The sequence below is a fragment of the Podarcis pityusensis genome (genome assembly GCF_964106645.2).
Source record: "Podarcis pityusensis genome assembly, chromosome: Z".
Taxonomy (NCBI): domain Eukaryota; kingdom Metazoa; phylum Chordata; class Lepidosauria; order Squamata; family Lacertidae; genus Podarcis; species Podarcis pityusensis.
Genome location: NC_138044.1, coordinates 34,524,642 through 34,534,943, shown reverse-complemented (window position 1 = coordinate 34,534,943; position 10,302 = coordinate 34,524,642).

The window sequence follows — 10,302 nt, the reverse complement described above, 5'->3', positions numbered from 1 at the left end:
CTTTCATCCCTACAATAGACTAGTCTAGAAGTGATCAAATACATTCAAAAATCACACAGGCTACAAATAGACTAACTGTGAGCACAAGGTGCTCACATGAGTTTTTAAGGACCAAACAACTTAAGGTACAAATACCTGAAATCTTGCCTCCTTCCCTAGAGACCTCTCAGTTGTTAAGATCAGAAAAGGCAGTCCCCTTGGTCATGCCCTTGCTCTCAGATGCACGGGGTGGTGGCAGCCCAGAAGAGGGCATTCTCTCTGGTGGCCCCTAAATAATGGAATTCCCACTCCACAAAGGTGTGCCTAGCACCTTCACTATACTGCTTTTGATGACTTCTGAAGATGCTGCTCTTTTACCCTGGCCTTGGACCAGGGTAAAACAGATACATATTTTAGGACCAGCCCTATTCCCATGACTGTAATTTGTTTTAACTGATTTTAATATCAGGTTTTAAATTACCAGAACCTGTGCTGCTGGGAAATGACAACAACAACTCTCCTTCCATTCATGGAGGAACTATATAGGATCCAGCCATATGTGTAGATCTGTGGTACATGGAAAGGAGAGATATGAACACAGGCAGTGTAGACAGCATATCTGAAATGATACAGGGTATAATTGTAAATGTCCTTCCAGTGAGAATAAACAGCAATATTATTAAAACAAATGGTCATGTTTTGTGAGACAGAGACAGTTGGTATGTGTGGGCAGCACAAGCTGTGGAAAATCTGGTGGTTTTTTTTATAATAATAATAATAAAAAGCAGAATGGCCTGAAATGACAGAGCAGTAGTGTTTCCTGCGTGTTATGGAATATAATGCATGTTATGGGGGGCACTTTTTTCAGATAGCACAACAAAACAGAGAAAAACTGGAAATAAATGCAGGCATCAACCCAGAGAAGACCCAACAAAACCCTAATCCTTTTCGCACAATAATTATGGAATAATGTTTCACGAATTCCCATAGGTACCAGAAGGATGGGATTAATGTTCCTTCATTGAAGCATAACCAAAAAAGGTGAACCAAGTAACAGAGTAGAGAAGTAGTCTGTGTTTTGATTCTTGAGATGTGCCTGTAGTTGGTAAATTTATTTTTCCACTAGTGCTAAGTTCTATATTTGTTGATAGCTTGCTCTGTCTTGTGCCCAAAGCACAATGACAGTACAGTCGTACCTTGAGTTACAGACACTTCAGGTTGCGTTTTTTTTTTGGGTTACGGACCCGCCAAAACCCAGAAGTAACGGAATGAGTTACTTCTGGGTTTCGGCAGTCGCGCATGCGCAGAAGAGCTAAATCACACTTTACATGTGCGCAGAAGTGCCGAATCGCAACCTGCGCATGTGCAGACGCGCTGCTGCGGGTTGCAAACACTGCGGGTTGCAAACGTACATCCCACACGGATCACGTTCGCAACCCAAGCGTCCACTGTAATGAAGAGGATGTTACGGCAGAGAGGAGATACAGGCTCAGCCACAGTTGCTCTGCTCAGGCTAGACTATAGAAGAGGCGAAGTTAGAAGCAGCAGTTGGAACTGCATTGAAGCAATGTAGCATCCACCATGCTGTTGAAGATATGGGCTAGCTTACAGGTGAGATTCATGCCTTGTGAAACTGTTGAGTGTGCAGATGCTCACTGCATCTGCTACCAACAATGAGAGCACTACCAGGCAGAGCTGGCCCACATAACACAGGGTGAGGCAGGTGCCTCAGGTGGTGGAAAAGGAAGAGGAGGCTATCCCAAGAGTCCTCTGCATACCCCACTGCTGCTGCAGAAGCAACCCTGGAGAGGGAGCTGGTGGACGTGGCAGAGTGGCACAGCATCCTACTGCCCAGTTTTGTTGCTGGCCTCCACTGCCCCTTGAGGCAGAGACAGACGGGCGGCAAAACTCTGTGGAATGCTTCCCCTCTCACTGTCAGCAAGAGGGGAGGTGTTCCACCACCCAGCTTTGCTGCTGAGTGGGAAGCGAACTTCAGAAAGGACTTCTTCTTCAGGAGAAGTGCTTTGCAAAGCTCCCAGCCCAGCCCAGCCTCAAGTCTTTGCAAGGGTTTCTTTGCAGAAGCTCTCACCAAGCTTGGGTAGGAAAGGAGCTTTGGATAGTGCATCTCCCTGCAGAACCTTAAGCACACCCATCAACCCCACCACCAGAGTGGCAGGGGGCATTTCAACTCAGGTGCCAAAATGTCTTGGGCAACCTCTGCTACCAGGTCCTGGGTGACAAGGCTGTGCCATCCTCTTCTGGCACTGTTTCTTCCATTTGTAGTGTTTGGCTGATGCCCACCCTGAATGCTGTTGTTTCCCTAGGCTAGAAGAAGGGAGTCTTACTTCCCCAGCCAGGGAAATCAGATATTAGAAGAGAGAAGTACCCATCTCCTCCCTCACCAGGGTTATCCTCCAATTTCCACCTCCTTGTCTGTCTCAGCCAGTCAACCATCAATTCAGCATGCAGATATTTTGCAGGTAGTTCTGTTGCCACATATGTAAGGTAAGTAATAAACTCAAATAAATGTCAAAAATGGAAAGAAGGGCAATTCTGCATTTCAGTAGAATATTTTGGTTCATAATTTCCACTTTTTGGAAAACCTTTACCCAGACAAGAGGACCAGCCCATCACATATTGAAAGAGGAAACATAATTACGACATTTCCTTCAGCAGTTTGTACTACTTTTTGTGATTTTATTTAATAAAGATGAAGATGTGTATTTGTGCTGTATAACTTTTATGACATTTCCCCAAATCTTGGCTGACACTGACTTAACAAGTGCTTTGTCCCAATCTTTCATCCAATCTTTATGGTACATAGACTTTTTGTTCATAAAAGGAAGCTCTGTAGGATGTTTTTTTTTGTGTGTGTGTGCCAACAAAATGAGAGACACGTCTTCCCATACAGTAGCAAGACTGTTGCGCTCTCTTCTTTATCTCTCTCTCTCACTCACACACATGTACACACATAGTGGTCACTAGCTACTTTTCTTGCATTCCCCAAAGATTTTTATCTTGCAAATGAAAGAGCCTAATTATTTCTATAACAGAAGGATTAGAGCTCCCAGAAACTGATTCTTTGAGTTTGAACATCATTGTAGGTATAATAAATTGCATGTAGTTTGTGACCAGCACAGCTGCTTCAGGAATTACTAGAGTAAGAAGAAATTCTCAGAGTGGGATGATTAGAAAACAGAAACAAAACAGGTGTCACTATTGGATGAAACCATTCAGGTTTGGACCACAGAGAATAAATTAGTGGGGAAAACTATGGTACAATAGTTGGCACCAAAGTAACCTTTTATGTTTTTGTGTGTGTGCACATTTTTTTTTAACCATACTCTTTCAAGACTCGGCTAGGAGCCTTCTGAAACAGCTGCCAAGAGAATTTCTCTTTTGTATTATTCAGCACAATGAAGAGATTCTTTGTTCTCTTTCGATATGTATCTTGTTTGTGAGGTGTTGAGAACCAATTTGCATTTCCATTATGGATTTTTCTACTCAATGAAATGGAATTTCACGTTGCCTTGCTGGATATGTGATTTATTTGTTTTGGTTTGTTTGTTTGTTTGTTTTCGATTGATACCCATTTATTTATTCACATGCTTTGCTCTTCATTTATGCTATATTCATTTTCTCTGCCTCATTCATACAGCTTCTTTGAAGTAGGTTTGATAATAAGCCCTCCTGTAAATTTCCTTTCTAAAGGTGGGATGTTAGAGTGACAGTTGACTCCTATAATAGGTCTAGTTGTAGTTAATATCTGTGACTCAGCAACACATTGCTCCCACAAAACAAGGTGATGGTCACCAACTCCAGTTGGTAGGAATGCTACCAATTCCTACTAGCAAAGAGGTCTATGTGTTACCTCCAGGATCAGAGGCAACAGGGCCAGCTCACCTGTGAGGCAGGGTGAAACTGCCACCTTGGGTAACAGAAACCCTTAAGGTGGCATCCTGCAGGTGTCCCACCTTCCCCGCCTCCTCCACTGCTGGAATCAGTGTACATTCAGAGAAGGAGACCTACAGAGGATTTTGTTGTTGTTCAAGACCTCTTAAAGCAAGGAGCTGGCACTTTGTTGGAGAACTGCAGAGGTGGTATTCCTGTAACTTATCTCCAACAGGAGGAGGGACATCAACAGCAGCAGGGACATCAAAGTAGTCATCAACAGCCAAACTACATTAAGTGCATTATAAAGAGGCAAGCTTTGAGGTTAAGAAAGGTCAGTCCTGAGCATCATCACACATGACAAAGATACCTTTAAGGGCTCTCATTCATTTTTTTTTTTTATGTGAACAGGGTTAATGCAATGTGTGGCCCAAATAACAGCCAATAGTGGTTACCGTTGTGGCTTTTTCATTATCAGAAACTAGCACGGGTGTTTCTGTGAACTGACACAGTCTTATAAATGTGTATTATGTATCACTAACAGCAGCATTTGATGTGCGGAGACATATTGGCAGGCATTTGTTCAGGCTAGAAGGCTCTCCTACCCCCCTACCCTAAATGCTGGTGGCTGTGTTATTTTTAACATTATGAACTTGTCAACTATTGAATATACATTGCGGTGATTTGATGAGATGTCTTAAGGAGTGCAGAAAAACTGATTTCCCTGTTGACAATATGGCCTGATTTTAATATCCTGAGATTTTTCCTGGTTTTATGCCTTGGAAGGTGAGACTATCAAGCCAATACTATCATGTTCTTATAAATTATCTGGTGCTAATAAGTAAGGAATGCTGCCCACTGAACAGTCAAGCTCTGGGTCAGAGGAGCTCCCATGTGTGTTAAAGTGAATTAAACCAATATAATATTTTAAAAATTAATCAGTCCCCAGGCTGGTGTAGTAGCAAAGCTTTGATAACTCAGGGATTCGGATTTTTAAGTGACTGATCTTCCATGGTCCAGTGGAGAACAGGCAGGGAGTATTAGTAATCTTCAAAGCTTGATTGCTTTTTCTGATAACATTACAAAATTAGTGGATGAAAGAATGTGTAATTTATCTGAGTCTCAGCAAAGCAGTGGATGCAAAATCTTTACTTGCAAAATTAAATTCAATTTGGCTCAGACATGGAGCCCTGCCATTTGGATTTTAAAATGGCTGGTTGAGTGCAAACATAGTGTAATGAGAAATGGCACCACACCAAATCATGGGGAGGTTTTCTAAGTGGGGCATTACAGGGGTCTCATCAGATTTAACATCTTCATTAACAATCTGGACAAAGGTGTGACATTCTGTGTGAATTAATAATGGTGGAATAGGAGCTATTGAAAGCACTGGCAAGTATGAAGAACAACCTAAAGGGTGCTCAGAACTTGGCCTTCCTCCAATATTGTCTACAACTGCAGTCCACTTTGGATCCAAGTGGAGAAGGATCAGAAGGGTAGTAAAAATAGTCATTGATGGACTGTACGTCACATGCTGGTTCTGGCAGATGAGGATCAAAGGGCCAGAGAAATGGTCAAATCCCAAGGCTGCAACAGAGGGCTGAAGGGACTGGAAGCAGGTTCAGTCAAAGGAAGGAAAGTTTGGTTTATTATCTAAGGCAGCAGCAAGGAAAGTAAAGAGCAGGTAGAGTCCTCACACTTAATATAAGCTGATTAGACTGATAAACTGACTTGACTACTTGGGCTTCATAGGGCCTGATGCATCTGAATGTTTTGGTTTAATGAGTTCAGTTAAATCAAGTTCATTGAATTAGTTCAAAATTTTCTGAACTGCACCTGAAAATAATTTCCATAATCACCAGGTGAATTGAATTATTTTAAAGTTTGTTTTGGAGTAGAATGCTGAATGATTTCTAGTTCACGTTCAAGTTCATTCTCTGATGTGTTTTTATGCTTTGAAATCTTTTGGCCTTTAGGTGTGTGGTGGTGGTGGCGATAAATTAAACCTTCAACATTGCACTGTGTATGAGAGTGTGTGTGTTGCTGTTTTTCTTAGTCAACGTAAGTGTATTTTATATTTCAGTACAACAGCTTGTAAAATTATGCATGCTGAGAAATATTTGCCAAGGGTAATTTGGATGAACTTCAACTTGAACTGCATGTGGACCGAACTGGTTGATTTTCCAGAGGGATGAATTTGAACTGGAACTAGTTAATTTTGGGACTTGTTGACCTTGAACTAGACCTAGTTAGTTGAGTCCTGATTGGCTTGGAGAGTCAGCTGGGAGGTTACCTAACTCTCTTCCAGGGTGAAAATTCAGCTAATGAGATACCTTTTTACCTAAGGCCTCAAGGACATGGGGGGCTGTGGTGCAGAAGGCAAGGTGCTGGAGACTAGTGGTTAGAGGCCACAGTTCCATACTTTTGTGCCTTACAGAGGTCCAAAAAACTTAGCTCTGAGGCTTTTTCTTTTTAAAACTTCTAAGAGGAACATGAACCAAGGAACAGAGGTAGACTGCCTTTGTTGATTCTCCACTGCCCTGATTCTCTCACTGGCAGATAGATTCTCTCAGTGGCTGGTGTGTTATAAACAACAAACAGAACAGAAACAGACAGAAATGAAGTAAAACATTAAGATGGAACTACAGGTGTTCACATGTTAGGAATAAGTAGAAGTAATTAGGTGATCATTGCACTGTGAAATCAACAAGATGATAAAGGTTGCACACCAATTTATCAAAGGAAGTGTTTTAAAAATAGTCATTCATGCGATTTATTGGGTGTCTGTAAAGAGACGCCAACTAAATATGCCCTTTTAATTTATGGAAGAGAAATCTAGGAATTAACACACAATCAACCAATAACTCTTTGGGGATTGGACATTGGCACAACAGCTCATTATCATGCCCATTCTCATCTTTAAATACATTCACTGAGCATACTGAAAAAGAGTCACCAGACTGCCTAAAATTGCTAAGCAGTCAAGAGGAGGATCCTCTTGGAAAGAGCCATTGTCATGACCCCTGAACACAGAGTCAGAGGCCACAGAGGTACCCATTAAGGACATCAACCTTAGAACTCTGAGCTGATTACTAGAGATCAAAGGACTACTGCGACTGAAGCTGAGTGACAACCCACCCCCCCCCGAGGAACCTCCTGGGCCACTAGGGCCAGTGTCCAGACGCTCACAGGTGCCTTCTCCTGAGCCTGAGGAACCAGATGACTCTCACCACACTTTATCAGTCCAGCTGCACAGAGAGGGAAGCTATGGAATGGAGGAGTGCCCATCTGCAGGCCACATATACTTTAAGGCTCTGAATTGCTTTGTGAGGAGGTAGAACTTAGTTGTGTGCTCTGAAACCATGTTGGAGCAAGTTGCTTGCTCAGAATTATCTGTTGCATTGGAACTTCTGACCAGCCTTGCCTTGCCTCCAACATTGTCCTGCCTTACTTCACCTCCAGCCTTGACACCTATTCTGTGAAGATCCAAAATTGGCATGGAATATGACAAATCATGCAGTGAACCCAAAATTCAGTTTATGCAGTAAAACTAGGAAGAATTTTTCTCCAGAGTCAAAACTAGGCTTTCATTATCAGTTGGCAGACCTTTCAATTTACTAGTGTTGAGGAAGCTTTCATTTGTTCTTAGGTTTCCCAGGCTTACAACCAAGTGTAACTTCTTAAGGAAGTTCCCAAGGAAACTCAGAAAGTCACATGTGAGGTGTCAGAGGAAAACTGTTCATCTCTCTGCTGCATTACGGCAGCACTGTATAATCTGCTCCGATAACGCAGAAAATTGTTGATTTTCCTTGGGTTTATCGCTTACTTGGGTGATCAATCCTGGTACGATGATTCTAACATCTATATAGAATGTTATTCCAGCCTTATGAACTTATCATTTCAGTAGACAAGGATCTGCTTAAATGCATTGGTTTTTTGGGTTGTTTTTTTAAAAATGTGTATTTATTAAAAAGATTTATTGCCACCCCTTCATCACTACTGTGTTTATTTAAATAAGCAAACAGTAATGTATAGGGATATAAGAAAATGTCTTTTACTGAGCCAGATCATTGGTCCATCTAGCTCAGTATTATCTGCTCTGACTTGCAGAGTCTCTCCAGTGTTGTAGGCAGGAGCTTTTTGTGTTATCCTTAGCTGGAGACATGGATTTAACCTAGGACCTAATACATGCAAGACAGATGCTCTATCACTGAGGCATGGCCCATAATTGTGTGGCTGCTCTACTGGGGCAAATGGGGTACTGCTCACCATGCTTGCTTTCCTACATATGTTCTTGATTTCTTCAACTCTGCCATTCTGCCTTCCTACTTACAACCAGGGCTGTCAGCTTCCTTCTCCTGAGTCTCAGAATTGCCAATATAGAACTCAGGAGGGGACAAAGCTAGAATTAGTTGACTCCGCCTCTCCTTGGTTCTGGCTCCATCCATGGTTGGACTCCCAACCAGCTGCAATGAGTACCAGCCACCACTGTGTGTGTGTGTGTGTGTGTGAGGCACAGAGAGAGAGAGAGAGAGAGCGAGAGCGCATGAGGGAGGCAGTCAGATAGAAATGCTTGGTGTGAGTATAGAGATTTGTAAGTACACAGATGTTTCTATTTTCACCTATAAAAAGCCAGGAGATATGAGTCCAGGGCCAGCCTAAGACATTTTGGCACCTGGGACTTCCGGCTTCCAGGAATGAGATATGGCAACCTCCCAAGAGATCAGACAGCCAGTAATTCAGGGTTAAATGAGGGTAATTAACCCTGTTCACCCCCCCCCAGGGCAGGGAGGGCCTGTGCCACCTGCAGATCATCCGTTATCTGCACTTTGCAACAAGATGTGGAGGCAGGGACACTGGGTGATGTCCAAGCCACGAATTTGGCAACTCTCCAAAGTCAGTCTCATCAGCCGGGCATCCCTGTTTCCTAAAAAAATTAAAAAGATTTGGCAAAAAAACAGGCGTGTTCTGGACAGAAAGAGTTAAAAGAAAAATCTGCTAAACTACACAGTCGCTAGAGGCCAAATTTTGGACTTCAAAAATACTTCTATCTTGTCATCTTGGTGAATGAGGTGAGAGGCTGCGACGTGTTTGTATTCATTATATCTGCTATTTCATGATTTGGTGAACCTCACCAAGAAAGAATTAATTACCCAAAGGAAACACAGGAGGCGTAAAATAATTGCACATATTGGCATTATTGCAGTCCTCGGCCGAGAGCCCTGATCAAAATTGGCAGAGTAAGATCAGATATGATCAGATCAGCTCGGGCTGAGGAGGGAAGATGGCGATGGTAGAAGCTCTGATGCAGAAAGAGAAAGGATATGATCAGAAAAAGTCTCCTTTAATGGGGGGAGATTGGAGGTATTTTTTTATTGGAATTACAAAAGGGGTGTACTTTACAGAGGATGCATTTGCTTGCATGGAATATTATCATGGAGTGACTGTAAACTCTGGATGCCTGCCAGCTGTCCGAGGGCCCTGGTGAGCTGGCGTAGGTTTTTATGGGGAAACCGAAGCAATCTTTGAGTAACTTACTGATTGCCAAGTACACCTCTACAGTACATTTGAAATATCGGCTGGTTTGGACAGATCAAAGACGGTGCGAAGTCGCTAATTAACTTCAACCTTGGATGGAAGCCCAGAGCCTATTACAGCAACAATCAGCAGAAAGGAAGGGGTCATCGAAGGAGGACTGTACTTTAAAATATTAAGGTACTTCCGGGTTAGCGCCTCCGGCAATGGTGGATTTCCTCTGATCGGGAGGAACCCGCTTCGTGAGAACTAGGGTCTGGACCGCCTCGGCGAGGCGGAGACCCACCAAAAACCACAGGCGGGAGAAGCCTGTGGACGTGGGATTCGGCTGGCACATTTTGCGCCTCCCCTACTCGCGGGGAAACCCGGTTTCGGGGATCCGGAGCGACGTGGGGTGAATGGCGCGGTGCTTTGAATCGACTGCTCTTTTCACGGAGTGAAGCCGCATTGCTGTTGCCGGAGAGCGCTGACTTTTTCCTGTGGACAATTGGATTTTAAACAACTGCCCTTGAGTAGAACGGAAAATTGGACTATGAAACTTCTTAATTTGGCACCGAAGCGGGAAGGTCTAAACAGGAAGTCCGCCTTCCGCTTTTGTAAATAGATTGAAGCAAAGACATTGCAAGCTAGAGTCTGGAAAGTCGTTTAAAGGACCAAATTTCCATCACTTAAAATTACTAAACCCCCCTTGGAAGCAGGAGAAGAGGGGGGAATCTTTTTAGACTGTTTAAACCTGCAGAAGAGAGAGTAAAGAAAGATAAATTTCCACCGTCTCGAACCTGGGAGTGGGGTGTCAGAGACAGACGCTTTGGGGAAGTTCATTGACTGTGGATAAAACGTTTTTGACAGATAGTTAAAAAAAAGAGAAACATATTGATTCCAATGTTCCCTTTTGCA